This window comes from Amphiura filiformis, chromosome 4 (genome assembly GCF_039555335.1).
Source record: "Amphiura filiformis chromosome 4, Afil_fr2py, whole genome shotgun sequence".
NCBI lineage: Eukaryota > Metazoa > Echinodermata > Ophiuroidea > Amphilepidida > Amphiuridae > Amphiura > Amphiura filiformis.
The window spans coordinates 26,084,756-26,095,475 of record NC_092631.1 but is presented as its reverse complement, the minus strand read 5'-3'; positions in this window follow the sequence as shown (position 1 = coordinate 26,095,475).

The window sequence follows — 10,720 nt, the reverse complement described above, 5'->3', positions numbered from 1 at the left end:
TTTTGATTGTATTATTTATTTGCATTTATAGTTTTGATTCTATTATTTATTTGCATTTATCATCCATACAATTTGTGTAGTTGTTTAAAGGATACTAATCAGTATGCTTTGATTATATTTATAAAAACGTATTTATAAATACACACGTGACCACCTCCGCGCTGCCATCACAGCTAGACAGTGATGGCAGTAAGTCTAGCTGTATGAAAGTGGCCTTTTACATAGCGGATGTCTTCCTGTAAATTTATATGCAAAGGCGGTAAACAACGTGAGACTGTGCAGCAAAATTGTCTATTTTGTTCAAGTTTGTTATTATATTGTAAATGTTTGCGTCGATAATTTTTTTTAATGTTATTTTGACCCCCCCCCCCCTCGTGTAATAATTTTGCTATTTGATGTTATTTATCTCAAGAGGTAGCTGCTAATTAATATGACGTGTTAATTACGGTGCTTTCGTTCCTGCACATGTCCATTATTTCTCCCTCGTATCGGATATCCTACAATGGTTTTAGGTTTATAGAAACTCCCTCACTCATGTTGTATCTATATTAATTTACGATTATTATGCTATTTTTTCATTCATTGAATGAAAATACAATAAATCTGAATCTGAAACAGAAATGAATGAAGTTATTACTGACTCAAAGAGTATCTCCACCGAGTTCAACCATTTCTTCATGAACATTGGATCAACGCTTGTCTTAAAATACAACATGACTAAAATTCTGTTGATGTATGGTTTGACCTGGACAGGAATATGTTTTGTTGTACATGTACAAACCCTCTTGAACAACATATGCACATCCAAGTTTAAACCCATTCCAGTGCATTCCTCTCATCATAAGTATTCAGAAAATGTATAGTTTGACCTGTATATTCGCAGTACAGTTCTTGAGCTATAAGGGAAAGGTCAAAGGTCAAATGTTGGTTTCCACAGGGTCAAAAATTGAGATATGCTTTGATTTTGATTGGTCTGAAATTGTTCAGCTTGAAAAAAAAATTAAGCAAAGAATACCTCAGTTCGTTTGTTACCAGTGTAACAGGGCAAAGGAGTCCATTGAACCCTGTTGAACCATTTGTGATGTTGCCTTTGTAACAATACATTTAAAACAACGCAAACTAATCTTGGTTTGATTTAATTTTGCCAAAGGAACAATTTGAGACCTGACCATTTCATTTAAAATAATAATTTTTGACCCTTCTGGTGCTCAAAATTTTACCTTCGGTGTAAATATCTAGCAACAATGTAACAAACCAGAACTCTACCATGCAGATCTACAGCAGCATCCAAAATGATTATGAAGCAGTGTCAGTCGCCTGTCATCAGCCTCATCCATGATTGGATCAACCCATTCTCATCTCAGAGAAGCAGGACCTCACAAGGATCTCTACAGCAATGAAAGCCCCAGATAATTGACTCTGATCTGATGATGGCGTATGAGATTGGAGAGCAAATCTATTCCACCTTCAAGGATGAGAGAGATTAGCGAAGACCCCCCAGCAAACAAATTCCATCAGCTGAATAGACAATATGAGTAAGAAGAAAGTTTTTTAATCACGTGGGAAGGAAATCATCTACAAAGCAGATAGATCTCCATTTGGCAGCAAGATAGTGATGGCATAACGGCGCAGTTTGCAAGTGGAAGAAAATCTCTCTCTTCCACTGGGGTTATTGCCTTGGTGGTCCCTGTCAACACCAGACAGATTACACGGGGAGACTAACAAAACTGCCTTAGCCATAAATTTGCAGAAGATTATGACAGTGTTTTGTCAATTCCCAGAACATTCTGCTTTTGTGATCATCAATCACAAAGGGTTAGCAAATACCTTTTTGAGATATTTGCAGTACAATTTTGTCTATGGCAATGACTGAAGGAAGTCAGAGTAGATTTTGTGGTTGATACATTACATATCGAGAGAACTCAGAACAGTGAAAGATCAGCACAAGGTGGAGATACCTGGCAGAGTCCATGTAAAGACGACACAAAAAGTAACGCAGCTGTCATAAAAACACCTACAGCTTTAGAACTAATGATTGTTTCCACAATATTTCAACATAGAGGGATGGAAGATTTATTTACGCTCATTTGTCATTCAACATTAACAACACAGAAGTGCATTTAAAGAAAAATACCCGGGTTTAAAAGTTGCAGTTTACATCGATCAATGGTTATTATGCAAGCAATAATTATTTTACGTGCTACAATGCTTGCATAATAACCATTGATCGATGTAAACTGCAACTTTAAACCCGGGTATTTTTCTTTAAAAGCACTTCTGTGTTGTTAATGTTGAATGACAATAGACAAATGGGGTATCAAAATGCGCGTAAATACACCATCCTTCTTTCTATGTTGTAATATTGTGAAAACAACTACTAATTCCTAAACTATAGGTGTATTTATAACAGCTGCGTTACTTTTTGTGTGGACTTTAGTTAGTGCACTTGAAGTTTGAAGTTGCTGAGGTAAGTCAATATCACTGAGAATGTTGATACAACATGGATTCATATCCAAGTCATTAGTATTACTAGTATTCAAATTAATCATAAAACCCGAATAGGAACGTCATGCTACACTGTACATGGCAATTGACCATTTCGTGACACAGTAACGAAATGTGCAAATGGCGAACGATAGTCGTTAGCATATACAATGCAAAAAAAAAAAAAAATTCTAGGCAAATTGACAAGGAATCTTCGACAAAGAAATATTCTAAGAAATTTACATTTACATTTGACCAATTAGCCTGCCAATCTGTTTTTAATTGCACTTCCTCTCTTTTAAATTTATTTATTTTCATATTTATAAGGAACTTGATTACTATAAAACCAAAAGAGTAATCTTTAGTGGGGAGCTGCGGAATATCCCGTTAACTCAATCTTCTAACATTTTCAAAAAGTATAACAATTGAACAGCAGTTATATCCATTGTACTTTGTATTATATTTTTTATATTTTCTATGATATTATTTTGTTATTTTTTGCTCTGAGATTACTGGTTTCTTTTCATTGTGTTGGTTTATGCCTTTGTTCTTGATATAATAATGTATTCAGGTAACATGCCTCTGCTGCGAGCAAAACACTTAGCATTTTTGCCCAAATTTGACCTCAAAAATGAGATTATACTAGATTTAGAGGATGTGGTTGCATCCCTTTAATTTAGCAATAATTACATAAAATGAGGATATACACTGGGAAAAAATTAATGCGTATAAATACATAAATTGTTCAACTACGTTTTTATGCACAAAAGAGTAGATCTCTTGGATAATTTGATACTTTTGGTGCGCTTTTGGAACCGTGTTTTATTTTATAGCGGGCAATTCAGGGTTTGATTTATAAAGAACCGGTAACAACCAACCTTGAGCAGACGACTCGTCGGTTCGGAGAGCAGGGCGCTCCACGTTTATTTATTGTACATGATACGTCACAAAACAACACACAACGTATATAAGACTCTTTCCATTTTGGAAAAATCGCGTTCCTAGCGGCAAGTTTGTGTAGAAGTTGGAAACCAGCTTATTTGGGTATGCTGAACTCGAATATGTTGTTTGTCAAACAACATTTTGAGACTATGTCCCTCAAAAAGCCCTCTCAATGACCCCATAGGATCGTATAAGGGGCAAAAGTCAATTTTATTCCAATGACACCATTAAACACGTCAAATTATAGTTCTGGCCTAACGTGGATCCCAGAAATGTAATGTTTGTGCGTGTACGACCTATCGTTAAGAAGTTATGGGGCACAAAAGGTCACAGTTACTCCAAGTTTTGTAAAAGTTGAGGCAAATTGTTTGCCTAGCTTAGAGGTTTCAGAAAAAGAATAGTTTGCACTATCTGGGATGTCTAGTTAGCATAGTGTCACGGCAAAGAGTCCAAAGATATGCTGGATTCCATATGATTCAATGGAATTTTTATTTATTTATCATCTATAGGCCTATTCTGAAATAACATCGCAGATAGTAAAAACTATTCTTTTCCTGAATCTTTGCACAGATTGGACCAATTTTTACGAAAATCGGAGCACCTTACATTTTTCACCCCTGTATAACATGCAAATTGACCTTGGACCTGTTGAGCTTGGTAACTATGTGTCCTACGCGCAAATATATTACATTTTTGTGAACCTTAGATCTAGGCAAATAATTTGACATGTTTTTAATGAATTTGGAGTATGTTTAATTTTTACCCCCTGTATGAACATGTAGGGGGTTTGGGGTCTTTTTTAGGGTCACGAGGTTCCAATATAGCTTGGCAGCATACCCAGATTAACCAAAATAGTTTGGTTGCCAGCTTTTGCGCAAACTTGCCGCTTGATGCTTAAATAAGCACATTATTTCCAAAATAGAACCGTATATACTCCATATAATAACGGCAACGACGCTGTGCTAAGAATAATTGATATGATAGAAATATACATTCTCCGCCTCCACCAAACCAACATAGTATGGTGATATTTACATGTATAATCATGTTAAGTTTGATGAAGCTACCATTTACATAACCAAAGTTATTATAGTGGAGGTAGAACTTTATGAACGACCCTGGTATATTATCGAGACTGTAATGTTATCAACATCTAAAACGTACCTGCACACACAGAGCTTTTGCACTCATTCACTCGCTGGCTATTGTAATACAAAGCTCACTCGTTCATTTAATTTTTGCACTGGAACCCGATCGAATTCGGTGTTGAAATGAGCAAAATTGTGCGCTACAACTTTTCACGTTAAAATAAATTTTCTGTGCCAAATGAAAAGCAATGATTTTCATTTTTCAACAAATATCAGGAGAAAACCACAATGCTTGATACTATATTATATCTTGTTTTAATCTGGGTGTTAAACTTAGGCGCGAGTCTTCGTCAGTGAGCTTTTTTGGGTCAACTTTTTATGTAGTTTGCTGATGAAAGATTTTCCCCAACGAGTGATCCCATATTACAAATGAATGAGAAAAACAACTTTCAGCTCTGCTATTGTACAATACCATCGGTTGGCGACAACAAAATCTGATATGTACCTTTAAAAATAACAATGGACTTTAAGAGGAAGAAGACTGATTTGGTACCTTAAGTAATGTCGGTTTGAAAGAAATAATTGCTATGCGACGCAAAAAGAACGTATTGTTGAACAAAACTGTCGAAATCTGCAACTATTTGTATCCCATGCTCTACACGTATTATTATCATCAATGGTAAAATCTGATTTCACAAGGATTCTGTAATAATTGTGTGACAAGCAGAATCATTACGCCTATACCATTGTGTCTTTTACTTTACTTAATGTGTGAAAGTAAGGCATTATTGGACAGAACTGTAGGTATCCGGAATTATTTTATTATACATTATGGAAGACTCGAAGTCGTGACAGGAATAATTATCATTTCATCAGTTGCACGTCTGATTTCATGAAACGGATAAATGGATCCTTGTCATAAACTTACTTTTTCTGATTTCTTTATCAGAACAAACGCATTTTCGTTACTCAGTTACGTATAGGCTATACGTATCGTCAAAGAACACATTGAAAAGGAAATGATGATATAAATATTTTGTTCTGCTCCAGTGGACCATCGTTTTAATAATGGAGGCATTTTATAACACCACATTCGATGTTAACATTTCTGAATACAGTTACGAGTTGGACAACACAAGTCAACTGAGTTATAATGACCTCACCAACGATATCTTAAAATAATAAATAAATAAATAAATTTCGGAATTTATATAGCGCTTTTTCCAGAGGATTCAAAGCGCTGTAATTTCGCTGCGTGGTAAATCATCACAATCAGATCGCATCAACTAGGCTAGTTGCAGCCGAACCCGGCGCAAACCTATCCGCACTTAGCTTGTAACATCCACCCATTTTCTGCAGCTCCCCAAATTCCATTGGGTGAAGGAAGTTTTTGATAACGAAACAACTAATCACCGATTTTGAAAGCAGGAGGAAACCGGAGATCCCGGAGAAAACCTGCGAGAGCGAGCATGGATCGGGATAAACCAAATGCACATGAGTCCTTGGGCCGCGCCGGGGCTTGAACCCGGGACCTCAGTGGTGCAAAGCGAGGGAATTACCGCTGCGCTAACTCGCCCTCCCAAAAGACATCTGCGCTATTCGAGAAGACTCTATTTGGCGATTAGTTATGTTTGTAATTTTAGTGCATTTGGATTTGTTGGAAATGTAGCCCTGTTGATCATAATTTTGAAGAACAAAACTCTGCGGAATGCTCCAAACATTCTAATCAGTAACCTTGCAATCGCAGACCTTTTGTATATAGTGGTGACCGGACCAATCAAATTTGAGCATGAAATCCACCCTTGCTGGTTGAGTGGTAGAATACCATGCGCCCTAAGAAATTATGTTCCGGTAGTTTGTCAATGTGCTTGCGCATATTCATTAGTCGCTTTGAGTCGCGAGCGATGTTCGGCGATAGTTTATGGGGTGCGTTCCCGTAAGTCAGGCAAAAAACGTGTTTCGTTATGCTGGGCAATACTTGCATGGTTTTTAGGATTTATAGTTGCTTCGCCAATTTTGACGACGTATTTCACGACAGTAAAAGAAATTTTTAACATCACCATTAGCTGCCAATCAGTAGAGCGAGGCAGTAGAAGAGCTCAAATATTTGAATGTTGTAAATTGTTCATCGTGTACATAATTCCTTTAATGTTAGTTACCATACACTATACCAAAATGGCATACTTTCTCATATCAAGCACAGACACATTTAGAGAGCAAAATGAAACATTTAAGAAACAAAGGAAAGCGCGTAAAAGGCTGGCTTACATAACAATTATAATTACAGTGTTTTTCTGTCTTTTTACGCTCCCAAGTTTTATATACAGTTTGATGTTCCATTTCAAACCAATGAATGAATTTCACGGCGACCCCGTTACCAAGTTTCGACATTTTTATTACTTTATGTCTTTAGCTAATTCAAGTTTAAACCCATGGTTGGTGTTTGTTCTTAGTTCGACACACCGTGAACGCCTAGCGCAGTGCTTCGGATGTCTAAAACGTTCTAGCAACTCCGACCCTAGCAATACGCAGCGCACCTATCTAAAAAGATATCCTACACCTCATTATTCTCAACATCTAACCGCTCACAGCCAGAATTATGTGTCAGTGATACAGAGACAGACAGTAGACACACGTTCAACCCTATGTAAAAGTGTGATGGAACATCAACTCTAGTGATATTCAAGAAAATAGTGAAAGAAACACAAGTTGAATTGTGACTTATAGGAAATTCAGAACCATTCACGAAAGAGTAAAATAAATAAGTGACAAAAGATAAACAACGGTGAAAACATTCTGACATTTTAAATAACCCAGTCAACGGCGAGGACGAGAAATGAATAAACAAAATAAGGGATGAAATCAAACCTCGACCGGCGGTAGGTTGAGGTTTGATTTCATCCCTAAGTAAACAGTAATAATAATGCAGTCAGAGTTTTATCTTATAGACGAATCCAACGAGCCAAGTCATGGTCAGGATTTGGCCATTACTGGGTCCCCGCAGCACCAAACTGGTGTTGTGACTGCCCAATCGGGTGGAAGAAAGCCGCTTAAAAATCGATATTAGATTCTTTTGTGTTGTAAACTGTCATCACTCTTTTGTCTGACGTGTAACACGGGTGATAGAATGCAGTTTAATATACCCTCCAATGCCGCATCATTTCACATTTTAGGTGAAATGGAGCCGACGGGGACCCAGCTATGGCTGCCATTGAGGTGTAGGAATGCGTGAAATTGGATTCGTCTATAGCAGAGAAGCAGATAGGAAAGAGATCGGGAAATCAACACGGACGCTTACACAAATAAATCAATGCGATTGAATGGTGACAACTAGACATTTTAGATATATTTTGTCAGTATGACAAAACTTAGATTTTTGTCAACTGTTACTCAAAGGAATTTGTTCTTATTCACCCTTTCTGGAAATTACATTATCAAATGTGTTATTATTGGTAACATTGTATAATATAATGTTGTATTATTTGTACCAAGCACCATATAATTTGTTTTGCTTGCATTCACGGATAGCTTATTAGCTAAGGGTAGACTAGGTATTGCTGGTCGAAGCATCTAAAAAATCGGTTTTCGTTATCTAAATATATTATCTAAATATTATCTAAATATATTATTGAAAAATAACACTTTGATGTTTTGTAAAAGTTTATTCTACAAATCATATACTTAGAAAACTTGCTTGATTTATTGTTGTTAATGAGTTATGTACGTTTTACAAAAGTGTTGTTGTTTCAGCCCTCTTTACAACATAACCTACAAAAGTATATCTGTGATATTTGAATTCTTCTACACGCTCGCTATGAAATTTTCATTTCCTTAAGTTTTACCCTATATTCGGGTAAAACTTAAGGAAATGGATAGCAACGTTTGCACAGTACTTTTGTGGGACCTGAGAGTATATCAGACATATCGAATTGCATTCTGAATACAAGGAATATCCTTCTGATATCAAATACATGTAATATTGCTTTTTGATATCCGCGATATAATAAAAATTTTATGGCAAATTATTAAAATTTGATATTTATTTATATTTCTGATATTTAACACACGCAAACATTTATTAAGTAAACTTTATAAACGTAATGATAAGTACTTAAAGTGTATGTAGCTGGGATGAAATTCAAAATTCCAAATTTTACCTTTCATATTGAAGACATACATTTTTTTCCCAAAAGACCTTAATTGTTTGGTGTTTTAGGGGAAAATCTATATCTTCAATACGAATGGTCATATAATGGCTTTTCATCCCAGCTACATACACTTTTTAAGTACATATTATTAGATTTATAAAGTTTACTTCGAGTACTGTTAAATTTTAAAATATCAGTTTTTAATCATTTGCCATAGAAAATGAATTATATCGTAAATTCCAAAGTCAAAATTATTTGATATTAGAAGGACATTCCTCGTTTTTAAAATGCAATTCGAAATTTATTTATTTTACCACTAAAGCAACAATATAAATAAATACATGAAAAACAAAGTCATGTTAATCTGATTTGTTCCTTTTTTTTTTTTAGGATATTGTGTAATTTTTGATGTAACTTATGTGCAATATAATATGTTTGTTATTCTGTGCCAGTGATAAAGTGTAATAAATAAATATTTTAAAAAGATCGACACAATGGTCTTGTGTGAATAAGTAATAGTGGTGTCATCTGCAAAGCAGACGAATTTTATAATGGTGGAAGTATTCATGATGCCATTAACAATGAATAATAATGGGCCTCGGATGCAACATTTCTTGCATGGGTTTTAGGGTTCACCGATTTTGACGACTCATTTCACGACAGTAAAAGAAATTTTTAACATCACCATTAGCTGCCAATCAGTAGAGCGAGGCAGGAGAAGAGCTCAAATATTTGAATGTTGTAAATTGCTTATTGTCTACATAATTCCGTTTATGTTAGTTACCATACATTATACCAAAATGGCATACTTTCTCATATCAAGCACAAACATATTTAGACAGCGAAATGAAACCTATAAGAAGCAAAGGAAAGCGCGTAAAAGGCTGGCTTACATAACTATTACAATTACAATATTTTTTTGTCTCTTCTCGCTTCCAAGTTTTATATACGGTTTGATGTTCCATTTCAAACCAATTAATGAATTTCACGGCGACTCCGTTACCAAGTTTCGACATTTTTGTTATTTTATGCCTTTAGCAAATTCAAGTTTGAACCCATGGTTGGTGTTTGTTCTTAGTTCGACACACCGTGAACGCCTAGCGCAGTGCTTCGGATGTCTAAAACGTTCTAGCAACTCCGACCCTAGAAATTCGCACCGCATCGATCTCTGAAAATAATCAACAACTTATCAGTGTCAACATATAATCGCTCACAGACAGAATTATGTGTTTACAGAGACAGTAGACACACATTCAAACCTCTGTAAAAGTGTGATAAAACATCAATTCTAGCGATATTCAAGTTACTGGTGAAAGAAACACAAGTTGAATTGTGACTTACAGGAAATTCAGAATCAATCACGAAAGAGTGAAATAAAGTAGTGACAAAAGAGAGATAAACAACGGTGAAACAATATCTAACACGTTAAGTAACCCAGACAACGGCTATGAATAGAACCCAGCAAATACACAAAACGTTTTCGACATTATTCGCAAAAGGTTGGCCAGAAAACATGTAAATGTCGGCTTATATATTATGTATAAAACGTTTTCATAACATTCAAAAACGTATTTTGAAATATTCTAACATAAAGTTTTTTAAGTGTTGTCAAAATAATTGGCAAAAATGTTTGCAAACAATTTTTTACAATAACATTTTGACATAATGTTAAAAATGTTGTCATATAAAACATGTTAAAGCGTTTTCATTACCAGTATATAACCCGACATTTAGTGTTATTTATCAAAGCTAAAACACAAAATATATCCTGTTTAAAACGTTTTTAAAACGTGTTGTGTTTACTGTGAAATAAATAGACAAAAAGTAAACAGAGATAATAATACAGTCAGTGTTTATAGCAGAGAAACAGTTCTAATCAAATTCAGTAAACCTTTGACGAGCGCGTATTTTAAGGATACATCTCGTATTTACTGCGTTGGACGCACTTCTCTCTGATTGGCTGCTGAGGCAATCTGCTGTTACCGGGTGTAAATTTATGACTGAACTGTGCGCCGTACGCGTTGTTAGCTCCGAATTTGCAACATCGCGGTAGTCGCG